The following is an 8,572-nucleotide window of genomic DNA, read 5'->3' as shown; positions in this document are numbered from 1 at the left end:
GGGCATTTTTAGCATTTTTAGGGGCCAATTTGATGTACACTGGACCATGACTTCTGATGACTGGGGATGGGGTTGTATGCTGGGAGGTTGACTCAACCAGGGCTACAATTCTCCCAAGCTGTTTTGCTGAAGTTTCACATCAATGGCCCCTTAGTAGAGCTCATCTGCACCGTTTACTGATAACAGTGACATTGATGATTTGCACTGGATCTCAATGAGGCCTCAAAGGGTTCTGCCATTATATAGCAGACTATGCCCACATGAACAGCAGGGTAGTAGACGACCAGGCTGTAATGCCATTTTGGCCTCACTGGATCTGAGAGGTTTGCACATATGTAGGTGGGTCCTGACCAAAGAGAAAAGTGCATCCATACATCTTTGCTCAGGGAGAATACTTAGAGCCCACTCCCAGCCTCTTTGGACCCCTCCCTATGAGGCAGCCTTAGGCTGAGGTGTATATCCTTACATTAATGCTGTTGCTATTGTATCCTTTGCCTGTAAGAAACTGTCTTTGTCAGCATTACCAGTTTGGATCCTGAGGGTCTTTCTTAGCAATTGAACTGGACTAACTGCCACCACTAATGCAGATCTGAACAGCAGTATGGATATCTTTGGAATATCAAATGCAGAGTTCAGACTTGCTAACATAACTGTGTAGGAGGAGGGTGCAATTTCCCGGAAAAAGGCAATTTGTGGAATAACACTAACTGAGCTCATCTGCCTATCCTAATACTGCCTTTTACATGGTTCAGGGATGGTTACTTAGGTCTGGTGACACAGACTGTGTCCCCTCAGCCATGTCCCCTCATCCAACTTGTGTCCTTTCAGCTTAGGTATAAGTATTTGAGATGAGCAATCCCATTACTGGGCATATGCCCAAAGGAATATAAATCATTCTATTATAAAGATATATGCATACTTATGTTCACTGCAGCACTAAGGAAGATTGCACCCTCCTCCTACGCAGTTATGTTAGCAAGTCTGAACTCTACATTTGATATTCCAATGATATCCATACTGCTGTTCAGATCTGCACTAGTAGTGGCAGTTAGTCCAGTTCAATTGCTAAAAAAGACCCTCAGGATCCAATTCCTAAACCTATTAAATTTCTTGTTATTTAGTGACTTTATCACAGAGGGGCTTAGGAATATGTTCCAGGTTGTCAGGAAAAAAGAGCATAATTTTCTTTTTCTTTCATTTCGCAGATGGAGGAACAGATTGCCTGGTTGGCTTACAAGACACCTAGCCTGCAAGTGGCAGAGTCACGATTTCAATGCAGCCCTGTCGGAGGTAAAGCCTACACTTTGTCAATTCCATTAAGCAACTTAATAACTCCTGGTGAATCCTCCATGCCATATATTTCTTTTTTTAAGTTTCATTTTATTTTTAATTGATAAGTAATAATTGTATATATTTATCAGGTACAATGTGATGTTTGGGTACATGTATACATTGTGGAATGATCAAATCACGCTACTTAGCAAATCTGTCATCTCAAATACTTATTATTTCTTTCTAGTGAGAACATTTAACATCCTTTTAGCTATTTTGAAGTATATAATGCATTATTACTAACTATAGTCACTATGGTGTGTAATAGATTACCAGAAATTATTCCTCCTGTCTAATGAAAATTTTGTACCCTTGACCAGTGTCTTCCCTTTCCCCCAGCCTCTGATAACCACGATTCTATTCTATCTTGATTAGACCTTTCCTGCTAGCACTGGGGAATTGTCCACACTGCCCTTTGATTGGAGATTTGTGAGAATGTGGAAAGATGTACTAGTCTTATTTCTCTCCCTTCAACTAGGATTTCTTTGAATTCTAATTTCTTCCTAAAACATGATCCATAGTGATATGGTTTGGCTGTGTCCCCACCCAGAATCTCATCTTGAATTATAATCTCCATAATCCCCACATGTAAAGGGAGAGACCAGGTGGAGGTAGTTGAATCATGGGGGGTGGTTTCCCCCATGCTGTTCTCGTAATAGTGAGCTGTCACGAGAACTGACAGTTTTATAAGGAGCTCTTCCCCCTTCACTCATTGCACTTTTCTCTCCTGGCCGCTTGTGAGAAAGGATGTGTTTTCTTCCCCTTCCATCATGATTCTAAGTTTCCTGAGGCCTCCCCAGCCATGCAGAACTGTAAGTCAGTTAAACCTCTTTCCTTTATAAATTGCCCAGTCTTGGGTATTTCTTTATAGCAGTGTGAGAACAAACTAATACACAGAGAACACAGCAAAAAATCTTCTGCAGGTGACAGTGTGTTAGTCGCAAGTGCAGACTACTGGTTCATCCAAGCTGCTCCCTTTCCCTTAGACTACCCTGTGGAAATATTGCTTTCACAATCAGCCCTGTCTCCATCCCAACAATTTAAATGGACGTACCTCCAGAAATTCCCATTTTTCTTACTGGCAGTGGCCATACCACCTCAGTCTAGGGATTAGAAAGTGGCTTCCCACACAGCCAAACAAAAGGAGGGAAACAGTGTTTGAAGCCCAGTGTAAGATGAGGGCACAAAGGAGAGAGAGAAGGCACCAGCACACCTAGTTTTATGCCTCTAAAAACACACTCATATTCATCCACCAGCAGTTTTAAATCTTCCTTAGTGTTTGAAATTGCACTAAGTAGCCTGGGAAGAAGACTGGTTGCCTGAAAGATTGGATGGCAGCTTGAAACACCTGGAAGCCTCTCTGAAGAAAAACCTATTAATCCCATACATGCCAGGATCTTCAGCAAAGTCCCTCATAACTTGAGCAATTCCTGCTTTGGAAGATAGGGAAAACCTGGGACATTCACTAAAATGGCATATGCAGGACCTTAGTATTTCCATAAGGAAATATGAGGATGAAAGCAGGGAACATGAGTCACTGTGTGTCCATTGGCGTTTCTGAAAGCGATATATGAATCACTCTAATGCAATTGGGGGCTGTAAATGGGAGATGGAAATGAATGCAGGAACATAAGTGATACTCCTAAGCTTTAAAGGTCAAGCTACTGTAGATATGGGTATCACGGAAAGGGCATGAAGGTCACAAAGGGGGATGTTAGGTTCATTGAGATGGATATGAGTACCAGAGGAAACAGATTGCTCATTAGTGTTATGTGGGTAACTTCGTCAAAGGTGAATATTTCACTTATTGCATGGTTAGTGCGCCATTATATAGGACTTAAAGTGATTCCTAGCTATAGGATAGTTACTCCTGGTTGCAGTCACATGGGGAATATACCTAACATTGTTTCATGGTTCTTGCACCATCTATGTTTATCTGTTTATTTTCTCTTTTAGTGTTTTCAAGTTTTAGCACATGCAAGATGTTATAAGGGACCCTTAAGGAAAAGTTTTGTGTCTACATATGGATGAGAATTAAAGGGAGACTACCACCTATGCTCTACATGTAGCGAGAATCCAAGTAAAGACAAAAAAAAAAAAACCAGAAAAACAAATTTACATTACTGGTCTTCAGCTACTTTGGTCAGCATACTTACGGAATGAAATGTTGGAAGCTCTAATTACATACACATAATGCATAGAACAGACAGGGGAACCAGGATACGGGTACCATAAGCAGCTGTGTCAACATGATGGCCTGGGAAAACAGCTTTACAAATGGCCGAGACTAGAGAGTGGTTGGCTCTGATGGAGAAGTGAAAAGAGTACTGCAGGGCTAACCAGGCATGGACCTTGGCCATACAATTGCGAAGGGCCATATTAACAATAAGAGATTATAACAATAATTTCACCTTCCATTAAAACATTTGACCTTCATCACAACCCCATGGAGTTGCAAGGATTATGAACATGGACCTGAATATGTAAAGCCCAGAGCTGAGAGGACAAAAGTTGGATGAGGGGACATGGTTGAGGGGACACAGTCTGTGTCACCAGACTGGGCAGACAAAAGAGAAAATTTGGAAATCTAGGGGAAACATACACAGGAAAGATTGTGTGTTTCCCAAGCCTAAATATGGGCATTATCTTTTCATAAGAATTGATTATACTAAACCCATCATCAGGCTTACCTCCTGTTGTGTGCACTTTCTCAAAGGAATATAAAGTTCATGAACATACTGATTTTCTGTACTTTTCATAATTGATCCCAGGTGCCTAGAACAGCACCATGCACATTAAAATTATACAACTGTTTGCTGAATGAAGGAATAAATGAATCCCTCCTTTTAGCAACACTCACTAGAATCCAGCTCAAATGTGTTTAATAAAATTAATTAGTCCAGGGACACCATCAAGTATTTTAGGCTGTTAGCCAGTTAGAACCACCCCCATTGCTTTGCCAGGTCAAGCAGGTACATTTTCTAGGTTTTTAAGCAAACTCTAACGAGGGAAAAAGGAAGTGCATGGATTAGAAGTTATTTGGGCGGAGGCTTGATTTGGATGTGTCTTGCATCAAGGCTTGTGGAAAACTAAAACTGTGATTTTTTTTTTCTCTTTCTCGTCACTTTTTCTTGATTTTTCTAGGTGAGATGGAGTAAGTTCTCAGGATATAAGAGCTAAGTTCTAAACCTTGTCTTCAAAGAAGGTCTTTGAGGGACTTTTCTCCCCTTTTTTCCTCTCTAAAAGACACTTCACCTTGAGAGAAAAGTTAGTAGATTCCCCTTTTTATTCCCCATCTTGGGATTCTGTTCCTTTATTACTCCTTAGGCTTCATCAGTAAGTATTGACAAAAGAAATGCTATGGTCTGAATGTTTTTGTCTCCCCCAAATTCATATGTTGAAATCCTACCCCCAATATGATGGTATGAGGAAGTGAGGTCTTTGGAAGGTGATTAGGCCATAAAGGTAGAGCTCCCACGAATGGGATTAGTGCCCTTATAAAAAAGGCCTGAGGATCCTTTGCCTCTTCTACCATGTGAGGACAGAGTAGGAAGAAATGATTTCAATGAGAAGTGATCCAGGATGTGGGCCCTCATCAGACAGTGAATGTGCCTAGATGTTGGACTTCCAAGGCTCCAGAACTGTGAGAAATACGTTTCTTATGTTTCCAAACTATCCAGTTTTTGTTAATTCATTATAACAGCCCAAATGGAGTAAGAGAGGAAGAAAACTTGTTTTAGGTCTTACAGGGTTGCTTAGACTAGTCGGAGTTCCTGTCTGGGAGATTCTCACAAGTGTTACGTATTTCATCTCACCTTACATGGTTCTCCCTCCACCAACTCCAGATTTTTATTGTCCACTTAAATGCCTCATCAGCTTCAATTCTCTCTGGCTTAATTTGTGTGTAGGGGTCCAAATTATTTTCCAGCTGCAGAAGACCTGCCTCAGGAGTTTCCCTTGTAAACCTTGCTTATTTTATAAGCAAATGAGAAAGACAAATTGCTGGCTGAATTCATGGGTCTTAAGCTTAATAGCTCCTTGTAGGGAAGTACAGAATATGGCCAGGGGTGGGAGGGAGGTGAGTGACTAATACAACCCCTGTGTAGTCTTTGTTAGGAAGAAGATTAGAGAACCTAGAGCCAGGATATTGTTGAAATGCTCTAGGGTGGTGGCAATCCACACTGTTCAACTGGTTATACTTTGGGTAGAAAGGATGACAGAATAAATGACAGTGGATGACCAGTCTGGTTAAATAGTAACCAGAAGAAGTGGGTCTGGCGATTAAGTTCAAAGAATGGTGCCTTTCTCTTGGTACCTTCTTGATAGTGTGAGCTCAAGCAAAGCATGGGAAAACATCTAAGCCATGAAGGTATGGATCCATGTGGCTCTGATATCTTTTTAGTGGTGGAATTTGGAGAAATTTGAACACTTGTGCTACAGAGATATGACTATGTATGAGGATGGCTCTGGTCATCCTGACATTTCTCTACCCACATATTAACCCCAAACATTTCTTTACCCATATATTAACAGGAGATGTTTGTGATGAATTTGCCAAAGTACCTGAGGAGATCATCAGAATCTCTGACTTAGACCTATGGTCTAGATAATGTGGGGTGGGGTGGTACTCAAGAGTAGATTACTAGATTCTGGGGTTTGTTTCTTGACCCTCAATTCCAGGCATCATTGAGAAAGTTCTTGAGCAGCAGAAGCTTCTTTTTCACAAATATAACTCTTGTATCCTTGTCTGTGGAATGCAACGATTTTCGTGGTTTGGGTTGGACAACCAGATTGGATTTCTAGGTTTGGGAACAGGCAATATTCTCTCTGCCATCTCTACTCATGAACAGCTGCTGGGTATATTGGCACTGTCCCACAGGTGGGACTAATTTTGCTTATATTTGCTCATAGGGTTTTGAGAGTCTCATTTGAATATAATTACTGAGATTGCTGCTCCTTTACTTTTTATAAAAAAGATCTGCAGTATGGAATGCATTACTCATGAAAAGAGATGATTGCATTAGGCTGGATAATTGAAAGACTAACAAGGCCTTGAAGAGCATATTCAATAAAGGCAGAGGATACAGTAAAGCAGGAACAAGAGATTGCAAGAAAGCATCAGAGGTCCAAGAAACTTCCAAGTGCAGCTCCCCAATGTCTTTCTTATTTGCATCAGGATATGCAATGTTTCCAAATTGAATTACCAAGAATTGTGTGATGATAAATCTTTGTTTTGGGAAAGGTACTTAAACATTTCCAACAGGGTCTTTTATATCCTCTTGGTCACATAGCCAAGCCAGGATATCCAACTGGTTATACTGGGTATAAGCCATCAATAAACAAACTGGTTCTGACTGCTACCAGGAGAATTTGAACTTTAATCATCACATCATTAATCATTAGCTCACTATTCTTGTCTTGGCTGAGTCAGGGCCAGAGTCCCAGGAATTCCTGAAGATAAGCAAAGAGTTGTCCTGGTCAAGCTCTAAGGTACCTATCTTGCACAATCTACCCTCTGACACTTAGTCACACCTTTTAAAATACATGTGTATTACTGGTTCTTTTTCCTGAAACTTTGACTATTCATAGAGAAAAGAGAAAGGGCATTTTCCAAAGAAATATCTGTCTCCCAATGAAGTGTAAGTGTTTTAAAGAAACATTTCAGTTTACCGATTTTCCAGCATAAACATGTGCAACCATTACAATGGTTTTACACCTTTTCACTACTGAAATTTCTGGGGAGGAGGGAGTTGCTTTTATAAACATTGAGATATAACTTACACACCATAAAGTTCACCCTTTTAGTGTATGTAGTTCAGTGATTTTTGGCATATTCACAAGATTGTGAATCCATCACAACTATTTAATTGCAGAATATTTTTATCACTCCCTAAAGGAATCCCATACCCATTGTCAGTAACTCCCTTCCCTCCAACTTCTGCAAGCACAAATCTAGTTTCTGTGTCTATGGAATTGCCTAGTATGAACATTTTATATGAGTGGGCTATATGATATGTGGCTTTTTGTGACTGGCTTCTTTCACTTAGAACTAAGTTTTAAAGGTTCATCCATGTTGTAAGGATGTATTGGTACCTCATTCTCTTTTTAAAAACTTTATTGAGATATAATTAACATACCATTCAATTTACAGATATACAGAGTACAATTCAATAGCTTTTTGTATATTTAAAGTGCAACTATCACAACAACCAATTTTAGAATATTTTAATTGTCTTTGAGTGTATCCTGGTTGGAGTTTCTTGAGCTTCTTGGACATGTAAATTAATATTTTAAAATTAAATTTGGAAGTTTTTGCTCATCATTATTACTTTTTTGAGATGGAGTTTCACTCTGTTGCCCAAGCTGCTGGAGTGCAGTGGCAGGATCTTGGGTCACTTCAACCTCCACCTTCCAGGTTCAAGCAATTCTCCTGCTTCAGCCTCACCAGTAGCTGGGATTACAAGCTCCCACCACCAGGCCTGGCTAAGTATTTTTAGTAGAGATGGGGTTTCGCCATGTTGGCCAGGCTGGTCTCGAACTCCTGACCTCAAGTGATCTGCCTGCCTTGGCCTCCCAGAGGGAGGGATTACTGGGATTACAGGCATGAGCCACCATGCCGGGCTGGTCATTATTTTTTAAAATATTTTTTCTGCTCCTTTCTAGCCTCTCTTGGATTTCCATTATGTGTTATGTTGGTAATTTACTGATTTCCCACAGGACTCTGAGGCTCTATTCCTTTTGTTTATTTTATTTTCTTTTCTCATACGGAATAATCTCAATCTACCTATCTTGACGTTTGCAGATTCTTTCTTCTGCTGGCTCAAATCCGCTATTGAGCTCTAGTGAATTTTTCACTTCAGTTAATTTTCAACTTCTGAATTATTATTTGGTTCTTCAAAAAATAATTTCTATCTTTTTATTATTTTTTATTGGATGAAACATAATTTTCATACTTTCCTGTAGGTCTTTGGCTATGGCTTCCTTTAGTACTTTGAACATGTTTAAGTAGTTGATGTAAAGTCTTTGTCTAGTAAGTTCAATATTTTTTCTTCCTCAGGGAAAGTTTCTATTGACTTTGTGTGTGTGTGTGTGTGTGTGTGTGTTGTGTATGGGCCTTACTTTCTTGTTTCTTTGCATGACTTTAATTTTTTGTTGAATATTGGACATTCAAGATCACACAGTGTGGCAACTTTGGAATTCAGATTCTTCCCCACTCTCCAGGTTTGTTGTTGCTGTTTTT

This window comes from Gorilla gorilla, chromosome 9, assembly GCF_029281585.2.
Source record: "Gorilla gorilla gorilla isolate KB3781 chromosome 9, NHGRI_mGorGor1-v2.1_pri, whole genome shotgun sequence".
In the NCBI taxonomy this organism is placed as follows: Eukaryota; Metazoa; Chordata; class Mammalia; order Primates; family Hominidae; genus Gorilla; species Gorilla gorilla.
Note: the sequence above shows the minus strand (reverse complement) of the source record.